The sequence below is a fragment of the Eulemur rufifrons genome, chromosome 3 (assembly GCF_041146395.1).
Source record: "Eulemur rufifrons isolate Redbay chromosome 3, OSU_ERuf_1, whole genome shotgun sequence".
Classification (NCBI taxonomy): Eukaryota; Metazoa; Chordata; class Mammalia; order Primates; family Lemuridae; genus Eulemur; species Eulemur rufifrons.
The window spans coordinates 95,364,591-95,386,171 of NC_090985.1; positions in this window are offsets into that span (position 1 = coordinate 95,364,591).

A 21,581-nucleotide genomic window follows, 5' to 3' on the forward strand; every position below is an offset into this window, starting at 1 on the left:
CCTGGAGGAAAGAGGTGACATTGTATCAGAGACCAAAATGAATGAGCAAATGAACTGTGAAGGGAACAGCAAGTGCAGCTGCCGTATTCACTGACTGTAGGACAGAGGTTCCGCAAACCAGTGGGTATCCTAGACTGCACTGGCCATTTCAGGTAAGCCTGAGCTTTCCCAGGTTGGGTGTCCTGTGTCCAGAGTTTCGCACTGGCAGGGGTCCTGTCTTCCTTTATTCATTCGTTTATCTTTTCACTCAATAAATATTTGAGTTGAGGACTAAAGAAGGCACTGGATAAATTGTTATTCAACTGAAGTAAAATGGAGTCCTGGAAAGTATCGAAAAGTAAGGGCCAGGAATCTCTGCAGATGAAGGAAAGGTGCTGATGGCAAGGTGGGAATGCCAAAGAAGACATTAAGGCCATCTTACCTGTTGCCCTGGGGTGGCCGTGAGGACTGTGGAAAACCTCTAACATGGTTTCCACGAAGGGGCTTCGTGAAGCTAGATGCACCTGTCAGAAAGGAAATCAGCTTACTGGTTCTTTCTTTTTGGTTATTGTCTTAATGTGAAAAGAACTACGAGGCATTTCACATGCATAGAGTCACTTCATTTTCATATTTCAACAAGAAAGCAAAACTTAGGACTTAAATAACCTGCCAAAGATAGCATGATATGAATTTTTCTCTACTTAATACAAATATCTGTGCTTGTCTCACTACCCCGATTTAAATATCATCAGTAGTGTTTATTTTTATCAGTATTATATTTGTATCATATTATATCAATATTATGTTTTTTACATCCAAAGGGGAATTTTGCTATGAAGGGACATTTGAGAGGCTCAGTTAATCAGTTACCCAATTTCTCAGTGTCTCAGAGAGGTGGGTGGGCTGCGGGCCAGGCAGCCCTACCACGTGATGGTGATGGGCGGGTCCTGAGCCCGGACACCCTTTGCTACCACACAGCTCCTCCCACTCTGTAAGCAGCACAAGTGCCTGGAGGGTCACTGGGAGGACATAATAGAGAGACTCTTGGCTCTTACAAAATAACTCTTGTTATGTAAAGGATCCAGAAGGAAAACAACCATACCTCATCACTAATGTTAAAAAAAAAAAAAAAGTCATTGGTTATACAGAAAACATCAACAAGTTGCTAGGGGTCTTTTCTGAGAATAAAATAAAAGGAAATACAGAATATATTTGTGAATTTAAAAATATTATAAGGAAGACAAATAAATTATATAAAAGGATGGTGTTTTTTAGGTTAAATTTAGCAAAGCTAACAATAATAACAACAGAATAGAGTTTTTTTTGCACTTTTATGAGTTGACTAGATCATTTTTGCAACTCAGTGACCCCTTCTTCCCCCTCCAAAGTCTGTTTTTACCTCTATCATTTGTAAAATACGTAAGAAAAGTAAGAAAATATCACACAAGTAATTTGGGGAAATATTTTTCTTGGCCTGGCCAAAATTTGTCTTGTTAAACTTGGGGAGCCACTAGATTATGAAAATGTCAAATCTCAACTTTGGTTATGTAAAATATTACATATACCCATTGCAAGTCCTGTGGAGTAACAAAGGGAACAAACTGAAAACTTACTCCTGGAAATCCCATTAGACCCATAGTTTGCTGTATGTTTTAAAACAAAAAAAATTATATAAAAGAATCATGTATGTCAAATCCTCTTCAGCTTTAGAAAAAAGAGGCATGCGGCTTTCTCAGCCCTCTGCGTAAAATCTTCAGAGGGCTGCAAATATAACTGAAGTCCCTCTTTGGTACTCATTTATGTTTCCTCTCCAATCTAAGCAAAGAACCTGGAGGCCAGCATTTCTATAGTTATTTTTCAAAAAGAGGAAAAAAAGCAAAAACAAAAAATCAGCACCTAGACTCCAAAGATGTTTCAAAGGTGGCTTCACCTTTGCACCCCGAGGAGGAGCCGGCCCTGTCACGCTGGTGCTTCATTGTCGCAATTTGTACATTTTGTGTTGCCAAAGATCTCAGCTGCACGTGGGAGTCACAGAAATACTTAGGAATGTTATGGCCTGCTGTGTTAAAATCTGGACTAATGGAAGGAAAAAAGAATCCAACCCTGAGTACTGTTGTGCTTGGTTCAAATAGTTGCTCATACTCTCCAGCCAGAGGAGCAACAGTTACGCAGCTATAATTTACCCAGCAGTCAAGGGACAGATAAATCTCTGTTGGTCAGAATGAAACCATTATGTAAAACACTATTTAAAGTTATAATAATAACTGTCACCATCTTTGAGTGCTTTCTGTGTGCTGGACCCTGTTCTAAATTTTTAAATTAATTCATCTCATTTAATCATCACAAAAAGGTTATAATAATGATTCCAAACACTTTACATAGCTACTTATGTGCCAGGTACAATTCTTCGTTAACCTGTTTAATTGCCACAGAAGCCCTCTGTGGAGGTACATAAGTATTCCTGTTTGACAGATGAGGAAGGTGAGAGAGAATAAGTAATTGCCCGCAGTTCAGCAATCTGTAAGTGGACCGCGCTGGTACCAGAGCCCACGCCCTCCAGCATGCCGCCATCTGCTTCTATATCCAACTCCATGGTGCATATTTATAAACCTGCAGCTCACAGAGGAGGACTGAGGCCCAGAGAGAGTGACTTGCACAAGATCCCACAGTGAAGGTGCTACAATTTGAGGCTGGTGCTAACAAAGCCAAAGCCTGTGTTCTTTATCACTGTTGGGAAACATCCGGCAGACACTCAGTGCTCTATCTGGAGGTGGCCCTGGAGGGCCGTCCAGAATCCACAGCTTGTCAGGGAAACAGAAAGATCTGTTCTCGACTCATGTGCGGCATATGGTTAGAGACCACAGCAATCTGGCAGAATTAGAAGCCTGGTGCAGAATACATGATGGTCCTCTCTTCCGTCCAGAGCAGATGCAATGGTGAAGGTCATGGTCATCCACAGAAGGGTTAACAGACAGTGAGACAGTGACGGGAAGCAGAGCTCTCTCATGGGGCCTGGGCACAAGGCAACGGGGAGTGGGGAGGATTGGAGGGGGTTGCTGGCTGGTGATTTTTCCTGTTTCTTCTACTTTAGCCCAATATGTGCAAATGTGAGATATGGATTGATTTGTTGAAGGATAATTCAGCTGCCATAGTGAAAAGAAAGAAAATATCATTGTGGGCATTTACAAGTTCCATGTGTCATGCCAGGTTTTGAAGCCAAACCCAAGCTGTCCTGAATTTATTGCTCTATTACAGTCCAACCAATATAATTAAAAGCTATGGCTGGCACATAATTGCTAATTATACAGTAACCACCATGCTGCTTCTGGGTTTTAGTATTTATTCATAATTTCCCTCACTAAATCTAACCATCTCAGATAGCCAAAGGCTAATTCTGTTGTCATTATTTTTGTCCTATAAGTAAATTTATTACATTCCAGCCGACCAACTGATGTTTGAAGAAGGAACTGATTCAGTCATGCTCACTTTACACTTAATTAAATATAAGACATGCAACTTTGGGGTAAATATTGAGTAACTAGATCTATCTAGATTTTTTAAACCCAGCCTAGCATTTTACATGCAGTGACAATAGAGGCATCTATGAAGATGCATATATTCTTCATGGGGTCCAAACCGGTGAGTGAGTTTGGTAAAATGTTTCTAGAATCAGCTGGACAAAACAATGATAGTGATAGGGATGACAATACTTAGAGACCTATCTATTTTAGTGGCATTCTCCTTCCACAAGATGCTGAGTTTCTCAAAGGCAACATTCCGCGTTCCTTACTAATCTTCATGGGCCAAGCATGGTACCTGGGCAAAGTGAGTGCTTAATGTTTGTCGAATGAATGAATGAATTGGGTGGGCATCAGACAAGCAAGTGAAACAGAGGTCACCGATTAGCTAGACATGTTAGCTGGTACAGGAGACACACTCGGACAACAACGTCCTCTGAGAGACATTCTGAAAAGTACAGAATGGAAAATATGTAAAGTTTACTAAACATTAACTTCCATATCTATAACTATAGTTGCCCATCTACATATATTTTCACATATATATTTACAGGTAATAATATAACAACTTACAAATAGTGATCAATGAGGTTTCAGTATTGCCTTGCTACGTCTCTTCACCAAAAAGGCAGGTAGAACCCTGCACCAACTGTGGCTTGTGCCTTTGTTCTGATTCTACCTGGATGCTCATCAGTTAGTGTTGATACTGATTTTCTGCTACTCCAAGGGCCATGCCTGTCCTTGTTGGACCAGGTGCTTCCACTTTGACATTTATGCTAAATGCAAAGGCATCTCAAAAGCTGTGTTGAATTGGGCCGGATTTACCCCTTACTTCACTGACTGCATTTTTCTAGTTCCAGTTCTTTTGCAATTCATAGAGGTGTCTTTACTTTTTCAAAGTATGCTCTGCAAAATAACTGCCCCCTGCTATCTGTCTCTCTCTCTTTCTCTCTGCCTCTTAATGAAAACTTTCTCTGCTTTAATTGTAAGAAGGGATTATACAGACTTTCTTGAATTTTAGCAGGAACAAAATAGTTTCCCAGAAAAAATGTCAATCCCATGCATACAGGCATTCAGTTTAGGAAACATATCTTGTTTTTATTTAAACTTTCCACCTAGTGTAGCAGTCTGTGCTTTCATTGCTGTTTAACTCCTTCCCATTCACTAAGTATGGGCTACATATACATGCAACCAAACACTACAGTTAAAATATTAATCATTTGAATAGTTCTTCACAATAAAAATTATTTCTGATTGTTTGGCTAATTCATTTCCCCATAAGGCCTAGCTTGGAAACCAAGCCCAGAATTGTGGATGTGACCTGCCTTGGGTTACCTTACAAGTAATGGCAGGGCTTATTGGCTCCACGTCAAGATTGCATTTTATTCTTCTAAAGTTTTTGTGAAATATTTTTAAAGATTTCTTCCAGTTTAACATCAACACCTATCGATGGCAGGATTCTGGAATGATTTCATCAAATAATTTCTCATTGGGACTTGAATTTCCTACTCTTAGCCTGCATCTCCCATCAACAGGGTGACCTTCAGCAGTCATCTGGGAACTTGCGCTCCCTTTGCAGAATGGTGGAGAGGAAATATAAAGCATCATTGCTCCAGAGCCCATGCTTAAAGTCATTGCTATTGCTCTCCCCTGCATCCTTTCAATCTTTGAAATGTCTTTCTGCAAGGGAGTGATCAGCATATCATCATACAGTTTTAAAATTGCTCTGAATACTGATTGCTTATTTGTGTACACAGAGTCATCATTTGCTCTTTTCCATTTTGTTCCAGGCAGCTTCCAGTGAGCCCAGGGCTGCTCCCTGAGCTTGTGGATTATCAAGTCCATGCCCCTTTCCTCCTCTATTGGAAGTATCTGGCCATTTCATTGTGTGTGACTTTGTTTGCCAGTGTGCTGGAGCAGAGAGCAAACTTAAAAAGTACAATGAGCCCCATTTGATACTTATGCATAGTCCTAGGGTACATTTTATTTAATTTTTGTTTGTTTGGCTTTGTTGTTGCTGTTGTTGAAGTTTTGTAGGGTGATAAAAGCAGGGTAGAAGATTTGAAAATATTGATTAAAATTTCTTTGCTACTTCCTGATATTTAAAATTATTTATATGTATGGTAATTAGATACAAGGAAAGCCTGATCTCTTTCAGAGTAATTGTTTCAGTTCTTTTCTGTTCTCTACTTTGAGTTATTGGTTCTAAGATAAATTATTTAGAGTATTGACCTTATTAACTGTTGAATAATGATATAATTTTCTATGTTACTCACTGAGAATAGCCAGTGAGCTGAACTGACTGCCCTCAGCAATGTTACATTTTATTGTTAAGCTGAGAATTAAAGCAAAGCTAAGGACTTCCTGAACAGAGGCATGGCTCCATTGGAAATCCCGGCTTACATGCTGGTTTTCACCCTATTTCCAGCTTGGAATGGAGAGTTTAATGGGAAGAAGACACTTATTTGTAAAGGCTAAAGCAGATGAAGAGGAAAGATTTTGCTGTCAGTTTCTTGTGTCCTGGAAAACCAGTGTTTGCTCCCTCTACAGTTCTAGAAGAGAAGCCCACTTTGAATACTATACCTCAAAGACATTGTTTTTAACCTAACAAATTAGAAAATACTTTTAAAACATCAATAGTCTCAGAGAGTGAAACAAAAATTCATTTAATACAAATATAAATATGAATTGGTAAACCTTTCAGCTCACCAAGCAGATGAAAAACCTTCAAAATGTTGCTAGTCTTTGATCCGATATTCCACTTCTAGGAATATATTGAAAAAACCTTAATGATGCAACAAAGTCCAAGATGATCCAGTGAGCATTATTTATTATAGCGAAAAAATTAAAATAACTGAAAAATTAAATAGGAAAAAGAAAAAATCTGCTTTAATTAAAGGAATTACATAGTAGAATATTAGGCAATAATTTAACATAAGGTTTTTGAACAACCGCCAGTCACATGGGAACTCACTCACGAGACAGAATCGAATGAGTAAAGAAAAAAACAAAATTGTGTGAAAAGTACGATAACCAGTCATGTCCAATATAGATTAAATAAATGCATTTGGAGAAGAGTTAGAAAAAGTACTGAAAGAAAGTATATCAACATATTGAACAGTGTTATGGATGATTTTTATTTTCTTCTTTGTGCTTTTTTACTATTTAAAACATGTTTAAAAGTGAATGTATTATCTTCATAGTGAGAATATATCACATATAAATATGAATATTCATTTTAGTCAATAGTGGCTCAAAACACAGGTTTTGGTGTCATTACTTGAGTTTGTTCTGCTACTACCACTTACAAGATGGGGAAATTAATCTCTTTAAGACTCAGTAAAGAGATTGAGTTAGTAATCAAAAAACTTCCCACAAAGAAAGCCAAGGACCAGGTGGCTTCACCTGTGAATTGGACCAAATATTTAATAAAGAATTAACACCAATTCTCCACAAATCCTTCCAAAATATAAAAGTGAAAGGAACGTTTTCTAACTCATCGTATAAAGCCAGTATGTATCAAAACCAAAGACATCACAAAAAAAGAAAACTGCAAGCCAATTTCCCTTAAGAGTATAGCTGTAAGCCAGGTGCAGCAGTGCGCACCTGCAGTCCCAGCTATTCAGAAAACTGAGGCAGGAGGATCACTGGAGCCCAGGAGTTTGAGGTTGCTGTGAGCTAAGTTCATGCCTGTGAATACTCACTGCACTCCAGCCTGGGCAACATAGACAACGTCTTTAACAAAGAAAAAAGTATTATATAAATAAATAAATAGATAGATATAGATATAAAATATATATATGTAAAAATCCTCAACAAAATACTAGCATAGTCCAGCAGCATATAAAAAGAATTTTACACTGCAACCAAGTGGAATCCATCCCAAGAATGCAAGGTTGTTCCACCCTATTAAAAATCAATCAACATATCATATTAATAAAATAAAGGGAGAAATTCACATGATTATTTCAACAGTCACAGAAAAAGCATTTGGAAAAATCTACTGTCTTTTCATCATTAAAAAAAATCAAAAAACTAGGAATAAAAGGGAATTTCCTCAACATGCTAAAGCGCATTTATGACAAACCCACAGCTATCATCATATTTAATAGAGGGAGGAAAATTTGTTTTCTCCCTAAGATCAAGAACAAAACAAAAACTTTTGCCAGTTCTGTTGAATACTGCAGTGGAGATTCTAGCCAGGTAATTAAGCAAGAAGAAGAAATAGAATAACATCATGATTGGAAAGGAAGAAGTAAAATTACCTCTATTTGCAGATGGTATGACCTTCTATGTGGAATACTCTAAGAATACACACACACACAAACACACACACACACACACACACACATTTTAGAGCTAATAAGCAAGTTAACCAACATTGCAAAATACAAGTCAGTATACAAAAATCACTTGTATTACTATACACTAGCAATGACAATCTCAAAATGAAATTAAGAAAACAATTTCATTTATAATGAGAAAGTATAAATTCTAATGTTCAGTAGCAGAGTGACTATAGTTAGCAATGATGTATTGTATATTTCAAAGTAGCTAGAAGAAAGAACTTGAAATGTTCCCAACACATAGAAATGATAAATACTCAAGGTGATGAATACCTCAATTACTCTGACTTAGTCATTGTACATTCTATGCATGTAAGAAAATATCATATGTACCCCATAAATATGTAAAATATTATATATCAACAAAAAGATTAAAAATATATATTATCAAACAGAATAAAATACTTAGAGATGCATGTAACTAAAGAAGTGCAATACTTGGACACTCAAAACTACAAAGCATTGGTGAAAGAAATGAAAGAAGACTTAAACAAATAGAAAGACATCCCCTGTTTATGAATTGGAAGACTTACTATTGCTAAGATAGCAATATCCCCAAAATTGAGCTACAGATTCAATGCCAACCCTAACAAATTTCAACTGCCTTTTTTTTTAAATAGAAATGAAAAAGCTGATCATAAAATTAATGTAAACTACAAGGAACCAAGAATAGCCAAACCATTCTTCAAAGAGAATAACAAAGTTGTAAGACTTACACTTCCTAAGTTCAAAACTTACTACAAAGCTACACTAGTCAATAAGGTGTGGTAATGGCATAAGGCTAGCCATGTAGATCAATGGAATGGAGTTAGGAGTACAGAAATAAGTCCATACATCTATAGTCAACTAATTTTCAACAACGGTATCAAGGCCATTTGATAGGAAAATAATAGTCCTTTCAACAAATTGAGCTAGAACAACTGGTTATCCACATGTAAAGAAATGAATTTGGAATATTACCTCACATCATATAATGAAATTAGCTCAAAATGGACCCAAGACCTAAATGTTAGAGATAAAACTATAAAATTCTTAGAAGAAAACATAGGAGTAAATCTTTATAATCTTGAGTTAGGCAACAGTTTCTTAGATATGACATCAAAAGCACAAGCAACCAAAAAAAATAGATTAATAGACTTCATGAAAATTAAAAACATTTGTGTGTCAAAAGAAACTATAAAAAAAAAGAAAGAAAGAAAAGAAGAAATGACAAACTACAGAATAGAAGAAAATATTTATAATCATATATTTGATAAGGGTCTAGGATACAAAATATATAAAGAACACTTACAACTCAATAAAAAAAAACCAAATTTTTTAAATGAGCGTATACAAATAAGAAGATACACAAAGGCCAATGAACATAGGAAAAGACGTGCAGCATCATTAGTCATTAGGGAAATGCAAATCAAGATGACAGTGAGATACTACTTCATACCCTCTACGGTGACTATAGTCTATAATCAAAAAACAGAAAATAACAAGTGTTGGTGAAAATCTGGAGATACTGGAACCCTTATAAACTGCTGGTGGAAATCTAAAACAATGTAGATACTGTCGAAAACAGCTTGGCAGTTCCTCAAAATGTTAAATGTAAAGTTACTATATTGTCTAGAAATTCTACTCGTGGTATACACTCAAGAGTGTCAAAAACATACATTCATTAAAAAAAAACTTGTACACAAATATCCATAGCAGCATTATTTTAATAATATAATAATCATAATAGCTCAAAACTGGAAGCAACTCAAATGTCCAACAACTAACTGATGAGTGGATGAATGAAATGTGGTATATCCATGCATGGGGAATATTATTCAGTCATGAAAAGGAATGAAGTACTGATACATAGTACAACATGGATGAACTTTGGGAATATTATGCTAAGTGAAAGAAGCCAATCACAAAAGGCTATATAGTATGGTTCCATTTGTATGAAATGCCCAGAATAGGCAAATCCATAAGGACAAAAAGGAGATTATTGGTTGCCAAGGACGAAGGTGAGGGGGCAATGAGAAATGACTGCTGCTAATGAGTATAAGATTTCTTTTGGGGGTAATGAAGATGCTATGGAATTAGATAGTGGTGATGGTTGCATAACATTGAAAATATACCAAAAGCACTCAATTGTATACATTAAAATGGTGACATTTATGGTATGTGAATTATATCTCAATTTTAAAAAGCATTTACTCTGGGCACAGTGGGGAATACCTATAGTCTCAACTACTCAGAAGGCTGAGTTGGGAGGTTCCTTGAGCCCAGGAACCTGGGCAACACAGCAAGACCCCATCTCAATCAATCAATCAATCAATAAACAAGATAAAATATTTTAGAACAGTCCTCAAATTTAGAGAGTTCACCTGCTAGATGGCCTCAACAGAACCAGCCAAGTCCACACTCTCCTGTCTGCCTTACCACTTCTCACTCTGCCTCGCTCTGCCTCGCTCTGCCCCAAAGGGGTCAGCAATTGCTCTCAGCTAGATGAGAGAGGAATGGTAGAAGCACAGTGTGGGAAATGAGAAACGATGCGGACCAAATGCAGGCTTCCGGATTGCCATCGCGTCGGGCTTCAGGAGAGGGAGAAGACTCGATTGTAAATCAAGATTAAAATGTGACTCATACATGGGCTGGGCATTTAATTCCCTAATTAAAACTATGTTTTATGACTTGAAATGAGGTTTTTATTACTCAAAGGGTACAGAAAAGTTAGAATATCTACTGGACTTGTAGGATCAGGGAAAGAGCCACATAGAGTATTTTAAAGGACAGTGGGAGGCAAAACAAGTTGTTTACTGATTTCATTCCAAGAGTCATGTTTGTTCAACATGCAAGTTACAATGGGATTGTGGCAGCTATTGGGAGTTTTGAGGAGGCACAGGACCCCTCATGTAAAGCTAAAGAGCAATAAGGGTGGTATTTGATAAAGTCAAATACCCTGTGATCCAGCAACTTCACTTCGGAGTGTGTATCACCACTGGAACTTCTCTGTAAAGAGCTTGTACACCACAACTAAAGATCCCTTGAGAGCCTTACAGTAATTCATTTCTACATTTAGCAAGCAATGTAAACATACCTCTCTCTCCAAGCTGAGCATTGAGTATAGGGTTGGAAGTCAACTGCCAAACATTAAAGAAGATGTCGCCTCTCTCCCTGGTAGATCATAAAGGTCGTCAGTGACAGTTGTACTCCTCCCTAAGCTTGGATTCAGACTCAGAATCCTTCTCAACACAGCTCTCCTCCAGGCAGCCGGTAACAAACGGACACCACTGTAACTACAGTGCAAGATGAAACCTCTCTTGCAACCCTCAGTTTATAATTGAGTCATGAAGACAGAACATGCATACTTTTAAAATGTGAGGCAGAGTAATCACGTGTTCAATTTGGTAATACAAACTAGCATCCCTTCTAGGAGAAGAGCGAGCTTAACCAAGGACAGAGGAGGAGAGGAAATCCTGTAGGAAAGGCCAGCACTGCTCTGGGGGGTTTGTAGAAGATAAAGACAGTGGAGAGCAGGGAGGGCTTTCGGCACAAATGACTGGAGCCTCGGTTAAGCTACACGTGGGGATCAGCGAGATTATCCACGACAGGTGGGTGCGGCTTGAGGGTCTCTGCCCCCTCACGTGACACACCGTGGTGGACACGGAGAACTGCCCCCATCCTGAACTCCTCTTGGAAGAAACACTTGCTGCGGCTCCTTCACGCTCAGCCTCAGCTGCAGAGAGCCGGGCAGATGCATAAGGCCCAGCCGTTCTGGCCCAACTCAGGACACTAGGCAGGGCCCCCTCTTTCCAGAGATCCCCGCTGGGTTAGGCGAGGCTTTCTTGTTTCTGTACCTGCTGTCGGATTTCTGCCTCCGCCTGGTCTTCTCTCCGTAGGTGTTGAGGCCCAACAAACATCTTGCACTTAAAATTCTCAGTGCCTGCCTGTGTCTGGAGAACCTACCTCCAATCCCCGCTCTCCCGTGTGACCATACCAAATGGGAAGCACACCAAGAAAACGAAACCTCTATTTTACCATCTAAACCAAGAATTAAATAATGTCTTCCCTTCATTTTCATAGCTGCTGTAAGATTTTGCAGCGCAAGGGAATATTTGTTGCATTATTTTGTCATGAGAGAATTTTTTGTGTGGGGGGCAATGTTTGGATTTCTTTTTAACTAAAATAAATAAATAAATGCCTAAACATACATATTACATTCTCATGGGGCTATTTTAACTAGAGTAACAGGGCATTAAAGTTCACCTAGCAAAGCTTTGATCGCATAGCTTCAGAAAGAAAAGCTGGGAGGCGACGGACATGGATCGAAAGCTTACGGTGTAACAGCAGTGCCCTCAACTTACTCTCAGACCGCTTTAAAGTGCAGTCGGCCTGAGGCCGCCACTCCTGCGGACGGCAGCAGCTCTCCGGAACTAGGCGTCCAGTGCGGTCGGCAAACAGGAACATGTGCTGACCCCCCCACTGTCAGCGCCGCCCCGGCTCAGGAGACCGCCAGGTGTGCCGCGCACGTTGAAGCTGCGGTCCCAGCAGCGTCACAGCCTGTCGTCGTCGTGCTTTGCCACAAGGGGTCGCCTTCGCATCTGCTGCATTAAACCAAAAGCTTCCGAGAAAAAGAGCCGTCCGTTTCAGGTGTCATAAAACGAGTTTACTGCGGTATCTTGGTCAAATAAAAACCCATGAAGCTGAAATGTAAAAAATCTTAATTGCCACATTTCCCACAAATTGTTTTACTCTTATCGAAATCAGGTCGTGGATTCGGAGACTGTTAGCACTTGAAGGGGTGTGAGAGAGTTCAAGGGCTCCAGCTGTCTGGGTGGTCTGCTTGCTCCCTGTGCTGGGCACCATGGGAACCAAATCGCACAGACTCGCAGGGGTCCCCAGTCTATGGTGAGCTGTGTAATTATTTCGTTATAGATTGCAATGTAATAATAATAGAAATAAAGTGCACCATGGATGTAATGTGCTTAAATCATCCTGAAACCATCCCCCTCCTCCCCGCTACGTGGAAAAATTATCTTCCATGAAAACCGTCCCTGGTGCCAAAAGAGTTGGGGACTGCTGAAGAGTGTCTCAGTGATCCTCCCCTCAACCGCCTGAGCCAGGTGTGGCCACCAGCAACAGTCCAGATCAGGCAGCTGGGGCTAAAGGAAGACTAACCCCCTCGAACAAGCATTTTACCCAGCACGAGGACTCGGTGGGCAGGCCGGCTTTACGCTCGGGTCTGTCTGACGCCAAAGCTTGTGTTTGTCTCTGTTAAGACCCTTCGATTCCTTCTTTTACAGATATGGACACAGTGTCACAGAGGTTAAATGAATTGTCCAAAGGAGCAGAGCTCTTTAGAGACAAGAAGTTAGAAATTAACTCTTTATTCTTCTACCGCATTGTCACTTCTCCAAACTGATACTAGGTAGAGGTGGCCACGATCCTTAGTGACAGAAAGTAGGCTATACAGAGTTGATTTCAAAGCCAGTTTTTTGTTTTGTTTTTTCTGTGAAATGTATCAAAAGAGATATAGGTTTCATGGTGTCTAATTTTTTGTCTAATTTTCATGAAGTCGATAAGAAAGTTAAAAATCCCAAATAAAGTATTTTAGTTTAAGGTCATTAGAATTTTCATTGGGCTGTAGTTTTTACCCAGAAATGTAACAGCATTATTCTGACCTATATTATTGCTGTTGAGAATATTATTGTAAATCTAGTGATTGTACAGTCATTTATTTTCAGCTGCATCCAAACCGTTCTCTGTGTCATTGATATTTTTCAGTCACAATACACTGTGCTAGGTGTATTTTTTACCTGTTCTTCTCAGGAGGTCTTTCATATTTCAGCTTTTGAATCTGAACAATATAGGACATCTCAGTCATTACTTTTTAACCATAACTTCTTTTCCATTCTATTTTCCTGTTCTAGCATTTCTGATGTATACAGGTTTCTCTCATTCTATCTTCCATGTCTCTTAACATCTCTTTTATAGTTTTCATTTATTAATATTACTCCTTGAACCTGAATGCTGTATAATTTTCTCATATCTATCTTTAAGCTTATGATTTTTATACCTGCATCTAATTTGCTACTTAATTGACACATTTGTTTTTTTTAATTTCAAAAACTGTATTTTTAATTTCTGTCAATTGTTTTTGCTTTTAAGTTTCTGCCTATTTGTTTTAATAGTATGTTAATTTTTTCTTAAGGTATCAGTTTCTTCATTTACATCTTCAACCATTTTAAATATGCTTAAATCATGTTTTACTTCAGTTTGCCATTCTCCAATTTTTTAGGTTCTCAAAGCTCTAATAGTGCTTTCATTCATGGTAGATTGTAAGCTCGTTTGCTAAATAATTTATAAACTGAGATATGAAAATTAGCAAGGCTATATTTTTCTGGGGGGATTCCACTGTGGTTTGTGTTGTGGAATCAACCCGTGTACTAATTTGTTGGGGCTTCCATCACAAAGTGCCACAGAATCAGTGGTCTAAACACAGAAATTTATTTCGCATAATCTGGAGACCAGAAGTCTGAGATCAAGGTGTTGGCAGGGTTGGTTTCTTCTGAGGCCTCTGTCCTTGGCTTGTAGATGACTGTGTTTTTTCCTTCACCTTCATATGACCTTTTCTTTGTGTGTCTGTGTCCAAATTTCCTCTTCTTATAAGGGCACCACTCATACTGGATCAGAGCCCACTCTTGTGACCTCATTTTAACTACCTCTATAATGTCCCAATCTCCAAATAAGATCTCATTCTGAATAATGGGGGTTAGGACTTCAACATATGAATTTGGGGTGAGGACATAATTCAGCCCATAACAACCCTCAAAAGTAGTTTTGCTTCTAAATCTGAGCATATCACCAGCCCAAGACAAATTTTTATGGTAATTTCTTGGCTTGCATGTTCCTGGATTCACAGGCACTATAAATTCAATCCTCATATTCATGGAGAAGAAAGCCAATAGTTTCAGATTCTAAAGAGGGGGCCCTCCATCTGTCTACCCCCCAACCACACATGTAGAGCCCAGGAAAACACAGTAACATATTGTTTCCACCTACTGGAAAAGTAGGTGGATTTTTTTTTCTCCTTTATTTGAAGGTGCATATATAAAGCGCCTCTGACTTTGTGTGAATTAATTTTGCCCAAAAATCCTATCAGCTTTTTATATTCAGTTATTTCTTTACTAAGTTTCATATTACATTTTATACCTTAATTACTAAGCAAATTTCCTGGATCATTATACAGTTTATGAGTTGAGATACCTAAAACTGTGGGAAAAAACCCAGCTAAGCCATTTTCTACTGTATAATAATATGGAAGTAAAGCAGGACTTGAGGGCATACAAAAAAGCCAATTTTAATTGATTAAAAAATAATGATCTTGTATAAATCCTAATTATAAAATGAACTGTGGCAAACTATTTAGCAGTTAAAAAGAGCAAGTGAATATTTGATCAATGACACTTGTAGCTAACTCGAATCTTCTATAAATCTTAGTTCTAAAGAAGGCAATATAATCTCATCTTCCTAACCAAGAGTGATTACTTCCAAAATAACCTTTTTCCTGTTTTTTAATAATGAGAAAAGATCACGAAGGTGTCCTCTCCAGCTACTAAAATTCAATCTATGTTCTTTTTCTTCTTTGCACCAAAGGTGTGCATGAAGGGCTGAAGAGGACCTCAAGGAATAATCAGTGACTATAATAAAGAACATTCATGAAAAAATTCTTTTCTATGTGTGGCTGACCCCACTTTATCAGGAAAGGTAGATGCTATATTGGAAAAACCTCAGCTCTCACGTTGACTAACTAGCTGTATGGCCTTGGACATGTCACTTACTTCCTCTGAGATTTGATTTCCTCATCTTAAATACAACCAAAGTCTCAGAACTATTAGGAAGCTTAAATGAAATAATATATAGAAAGTGGCTGACATACAGATTTCCCTCCTCAAGCTCAAACTTTGCTCAAAATGAAAATTTTGCTTTTGATGGCTACATATCAGATCATCAGTCTGGTGTTCGCAGCATCTGTAGCCACCAAGCAAACAATGCTGACGATGCCAATGCTGTTTCAGATTAAATGTAGTTTATCAGCAATAAGCATGAGTCTGGTTTGAAAATCAAAGCCTGAGATCACTTTGAAGATTGCCTTTTTCTGAAGGTGTTTGGCTGGATCTGGGCCACGTGACCATCATAGGCAGAATTCTACAATGTGTGCCTCTGCTCTACATGTGCTGACAATCCCTTTGCCTTGAGTGTGGGCAGAACCTGTGACTATAACAGGACATCAGTACCATGGCTTACTTACTAATCAGTTGGCTCTGAGTTCATCAAAAGTGACATTATCCTGGGTGGAAGTGACATAATGAAAAGAGCCTTTAACAAAAGGTGAAGGAAGCGTCAGAGATACATTCTCCGATGGGCCTCGGGGAAGACAGCAAACAGCTTGGTGTGAGCCACCTTTGAAGAGGGGCCGTTATCTACGCTAAAATCCTCAGTTTACAATAGCAAGGAACTGAATTCCACCAATGGCACAAGGAATTGAGAGGAAAACCCTGAGCTCCGGATAAGAAATGTAGTGCAGCAGACACCTTAACTGCAGCCTGGGGGCACCCTGGACAGAGGACCCAGTCAAGCCAGGCCTGGACTCCTGACCCACAGAAACAGGGAAATAAATATGTGTTGTTTTAAGCCACCTAGTTTATGACAATTTGTTATTCACAATAGAAAATCAGTACAGTGCTCTGCCTGCAGTAACCATACTCCGCTCCCGATGGTAACAAAAGGCTCACAACATCTCCTCTGTATTGGTTTCCACTATCTGTGTAAAACTTGCAAATACCAACATGAAATCAGCTGAAGATCCCAGGATGAAATCACTTAGGTCAGACTCAGACAAAATAGGGCCCGGCAGTCCTGAAGGAGAGGAAGCTCATGCTTACGTGTCTGAGATAAGAACTGTTTCCAAGGACTTTCTAAGAACCATTTTGTGTCCTTCACAAAAGGATTATCACTAGACATTCTTCAGGACTGCAGTAATTCAGATAAGACATTCGTGGAAGAACACAGTGCCCAGGAATGGCATCTCCACCAGTGAACTGACAACAACTCTGGCTGGAACCAGAGTTGAACCTCTGGAGCCAATAGAGGCTGTTTCTAAGCAGCTTTTATAAATCTCTTTTTTGCCAGTAAAAGCTCCCCTCACCGATGCACTGTGGCTTGCCATTTTATGCACTGTGGGTTATAATCCTTATTTCTACTCCTGAGTAAACCCAACGTATTTAGAGATAATATTCTGTAGTGTTTTGTTGTTGTTTCGATTCAGGATCTCACTCTGTCACCTGGGTTGGAGTGCAGGGGTGTCATCATAGCTCACTGCAACCTCAAACTCCCGAGCTCAAGTGATCCTCTCCTGCCTTGGCCTCCCAACTGGGACCACAGGCGAGCACCACCATGCCCAGCTAATTTTTCTATTTTTGGTAGAGACGAGGTCTTGCTTTTGCTCAGACTGGTCTCAAACTCGTGACTTCAAGAGATCCTCCTGCTTCAGCCTCACAAAAAGCTAGGATGATAGGCGTGAGCCACTGCACCTGGTTTGTAGTGTTTTTTTCTTTTTAGATTGACACAGTTTGGTGTCAGGAGTGGTCCTGAAGTAGGATTGCCTTTGGAGGAGGCCGGCAGTCTTGCAGCTCAGCAGTATCCACAGCGGAGCCCTTTGCGCTCTCTACTCTCACAGATAGCCTTTTCCTGTCCAGGCAAATCATCCCCCAGGGCAAGCTCCCTCCCTTTGGTAGCAGCTCCCTGCTGACTTTACTCAGGTTTAGTTGGAGTAAGGTTCCATAATAAAAGACCTTCCATTCCTTCTGGGACCATAAAAGAATTTTTTTTTTAATCTTTTTTGGTAAGTCCTTCCTGGTACAAAGAAGATTTATTATATCTTTCTGGTACAAAGACGATTTATTATATCTTTCTGGTAAGAAAGGATCTTGCATCCCTTCTGGGACTGTAAGAGATCTTTTGTCTTTTCTGGCAAGTCCTTTCTGGTACAAAAACAGTTTTCTGACTTGTTTGTGCATGCGTATATTTTGATTTGTTGCACACCAGTCCGAATCCTAAGCGTTCCTTGACAGCTTACAAGGGTTTTCTTTTGCTTTCAAGAGATTAATAAGAAGCAGAATGAAATCCCAAAATTCTAAAGGATGTAATAATGGTCCCCCTCCTACTGACTGTACGTTCAAATATTACATTCCTCTCTCATACGAATTTTCAAATCAATGGATAGAGGACACCAAAACTGATTTTGGTGCCCCTAGGGATCTTTTGAGTTTCCCAAACGTTTCTTTCTTAGAACAAAAATACAAGACCCACGTCCTAAAATTAAACAATCTGAGTGGGAGGAATAATTTAATTGGCATCTCAAAGCTTCTAAACATGTTCAGGATCCTAAAATTGCCTTTCTACAAAATATCATTTCAAAATTAATTGAGACAAACAAACAGTTAAGAAAGGACAGCTGGGTGCAGTGGCTCACGCCTGTAATCCTAGCACTCTGGGAGGCCGAGACAGGAGGATCACTCGAGGTCAAGAGTTCGAGACCAGCCTGAGCAAGAGCGAGACCCCGTCTCTACTAAAAATAGAAAGAAATGATCTGGACAGCTAAAAATATACATAGAAATAAATTAGCCAGGCATGGTGGCACATGCCTGTAGTCCCAGCTACTCGGGAGGCTAAGGCAGAAGGATTGCTTGAACCCAGGAGTTTGAAGTTGCTGTGAGCTAGGCTGATGCCACAGCACTCTAGCCCAGACAACAGAGCGAGACTCTGTCTCAAAAAAAAAAAAAAAAAAAAAAGAAAGAAAGAAAAAAAGAAAGGACAGTAAGGACCCAAACTCTTTCCTCTCTGGAAGAGACTTCCTTTTTCTCTTTCCTCTGTTCCTCTGTCTTCCTCTCTATCCTACTTTAGCCTCCAAAACCTGTCCCTTTAAAGTTAAACTCACTATCCAGCATGAGCAACATACCAAGACACCATCTCTAAAAAAATAGAAAAATTAGCTGGGTGTGGTGGCACATGCATGTAGTCCCAGCTACTCAGGGGTCTGAGGCAGGAGAATCTCTTGAGCCCAGGAGTTTGAGGCTGCAGTGAACTGTGATGATGCCATGGCACTCTAGCCCAGACAACAGAATGAGACTCTGTCTCAGAAAAAAATAAATAAATAAAGCTAAACTCACTAATGATTCCTCTAAACCCCAAATTTCTTTTGCTCCTTCAAGCCAGGCTGAACTTCCAGCCATGACCATGGAATTCCCAAAGGTCACTGAGGACCCTTACCAATTTGCTGATGAATTAAACATAGTAATTCAGGCTGATAAGCCAGGAGTCTTTGACCTATCCCAGTTGGTCCGCACGCTTGTCGGTGAAAGTCAGGCTCAACGCTGGACAACCAAGGCTTGTTGGCATGATCCTGGGCAGGATTTGAGCAAAAGCACCGTCAAAGACTATGACAAAGCCTGAGGCATGACCAAAAAAAACTCCATGAAGCTTTTCCTAAAGCTTCAGACTGGAAAAAACTCCAGGCCTGCATCCAAGAATAGAATAAGCTAGTTTACAACTATTACGGTCAGCTCCAGGTTGTATTTAAGGAAAATCCTGGATTAACCACAGTTATTGAATCTACTGGAGTAGGCTCTGATTCTGTTGTGAAGACGTATCTCAAGAACTTTCCCAGTTTTAGGGCCAGGTGTGGTGGCTCACGCCTACAATCTTAGCACTCTGGGCGGCCGAGGCAGGAGGATCACTTGAGGTTAGGAGTTCGAGGCCAGCCTGAGCAAGAGTAAGACCTCATCTCTACAGAAAATAGGAAACTTAGCTGGGCATGGTGTCATGTGCCTGTAGTCCCAACTACCCAGGAGGCTGAGGCAAGAGGATCACTTTAGCCCAGGAGTTTGAGGTTGCAGTGAGCTATGATAACATCACTGCACTCTAGCCAGGGTGACAGAGCAAGACTGTCTCAAAAAAAAAAAAAAAAAAAAAAAAAATTTCCCAGCTTGTCAAAAGGGCTTGCATGGAATGGGAAACTGCACCCACTTCTGATCTAGTTAACACGGCAAATCAGCTTGCCCGCACCCTTGAAGACGCTACAAAAAGGAAACTACTAAAATTCTTAATCTACAGTGACAGCAGGTGGAGGGTCCCAGACATAACACCACTAGGGTAGACCTCCTGGACTGTGCCACCACGGTAACAGGCCAGGCCACTGAAAAGGAGATTGCTGCAGAAGACGGAGAGAATCTCATTCTCATCACCTTTAGTGATCTCCAGAGAATTATGCTGAGGTTAAAAAAAAAAAGGCCAGTTTCAAAAGTTTATATAATGTGTGGTTCTGTTGGGGCTCAGAAAGCAGCATCACAAAGGCTGGTGCTTTGCCATGCTAAGGGCCTGTCTTAACCCATTTGAGCTGCTGTGAAGAAAATAACTGAGGCTGAGTAATTTGTGAAGAAAAGAGGCTTATGAGGCTCACAGTTCTGCAGGCTGTACAAGAAGCATGGCACCAGCATCGGCTTCTGGGGAGGCCCTCAGAAGCTTCCACTCCTGATGGAAGAAGGGAGGGGGCGCAGGCATCCCATGATGAGAGGAAGGCAGGAGGGGAGGAAGCAGTCAGCTCTCATGGGAACTAATAGAGTGAGACTCGCCCATCACCACAGGCAGGGCGCCAGGCCATTCAGGAGGGATCCACTGCCACGACCCACACACCTCCCCCTAGACCCCACCTCCAACACTGAGGATAAGACACTGGGAGTTGTCACCACACCCAGGTGGACTCTTCATCTGTGCTTCTGAGGGCAGCTCCGAGAGATTGCCTAGGGATTCCATCTGCATAGTGAGAGGACCTTTATCCTGTGCAGCCCACGCTCACCTTTCCTTAACATCCACCTCCTGCCTCCCGCCTCCTGGCTCCACTTATTCTCCCTAATGATTTCATGAGATTTTCTAGAAAAATGCCATTCTGGAATTTCTTTTTCCCCTGAAAGAGGGAAATAATTTTAGAACTCGACAAACCAAACTGTGCCGACTCAACCTTGGAGTCCTCTGACTTCCTGAATTCCCTCATTGGTGACATCGTTCCCTGTCCAGAAAACAAAAATAATGCCACCCTTCAGTCCTGAATAATAGCTGTCTCTTTGGGGGCAAAATCTGAAGAGCAAGTTTTTAATAAATGAAAGGAGAAATTGATAAACCCTCCAGCGCTAGGTCATCCTAATTTTAAGCCCCCGTTTCTCCCTTTTCATGTATGAAAAGGAAGGTGTGGACAGAAAAACCCAAAGTCTGAAATATTTGAAAGATGTTTACTCTGAGCCAAACTTGAGGACCATGGCCTGGAGCCACTGCCAAGAAGCCTTGAGCAAGTGGACTCACTGTGGCTGGGTTACAGTTTGGTTTTTCACATTTCAAAGAGACAGGGGTTACAGGTAAAGTCATAAATCAATATGTGGGAGGCATACATTGGTTTGGGTCAAAAAGGTGGGACATCTAAAGGGGAGTAGGGAGTAACAGGCTATAGGTGGGTTTAAAGATTCTTTGGCTAACAATTGGCTGAGAGAGTTAGGCTTTTTTTAAAAGACCAGAAAGGAAATGCTTAATTTAAGATAAAAATGTGAGCCCTTGGGTGATCCAGACAGGAGGATCTTTCAAGTTAAGATAAGGATCTGCTGGGATACTTGAGTTAAGATGGGGGCTTTCTGTCTTTTAGGTGACGCTA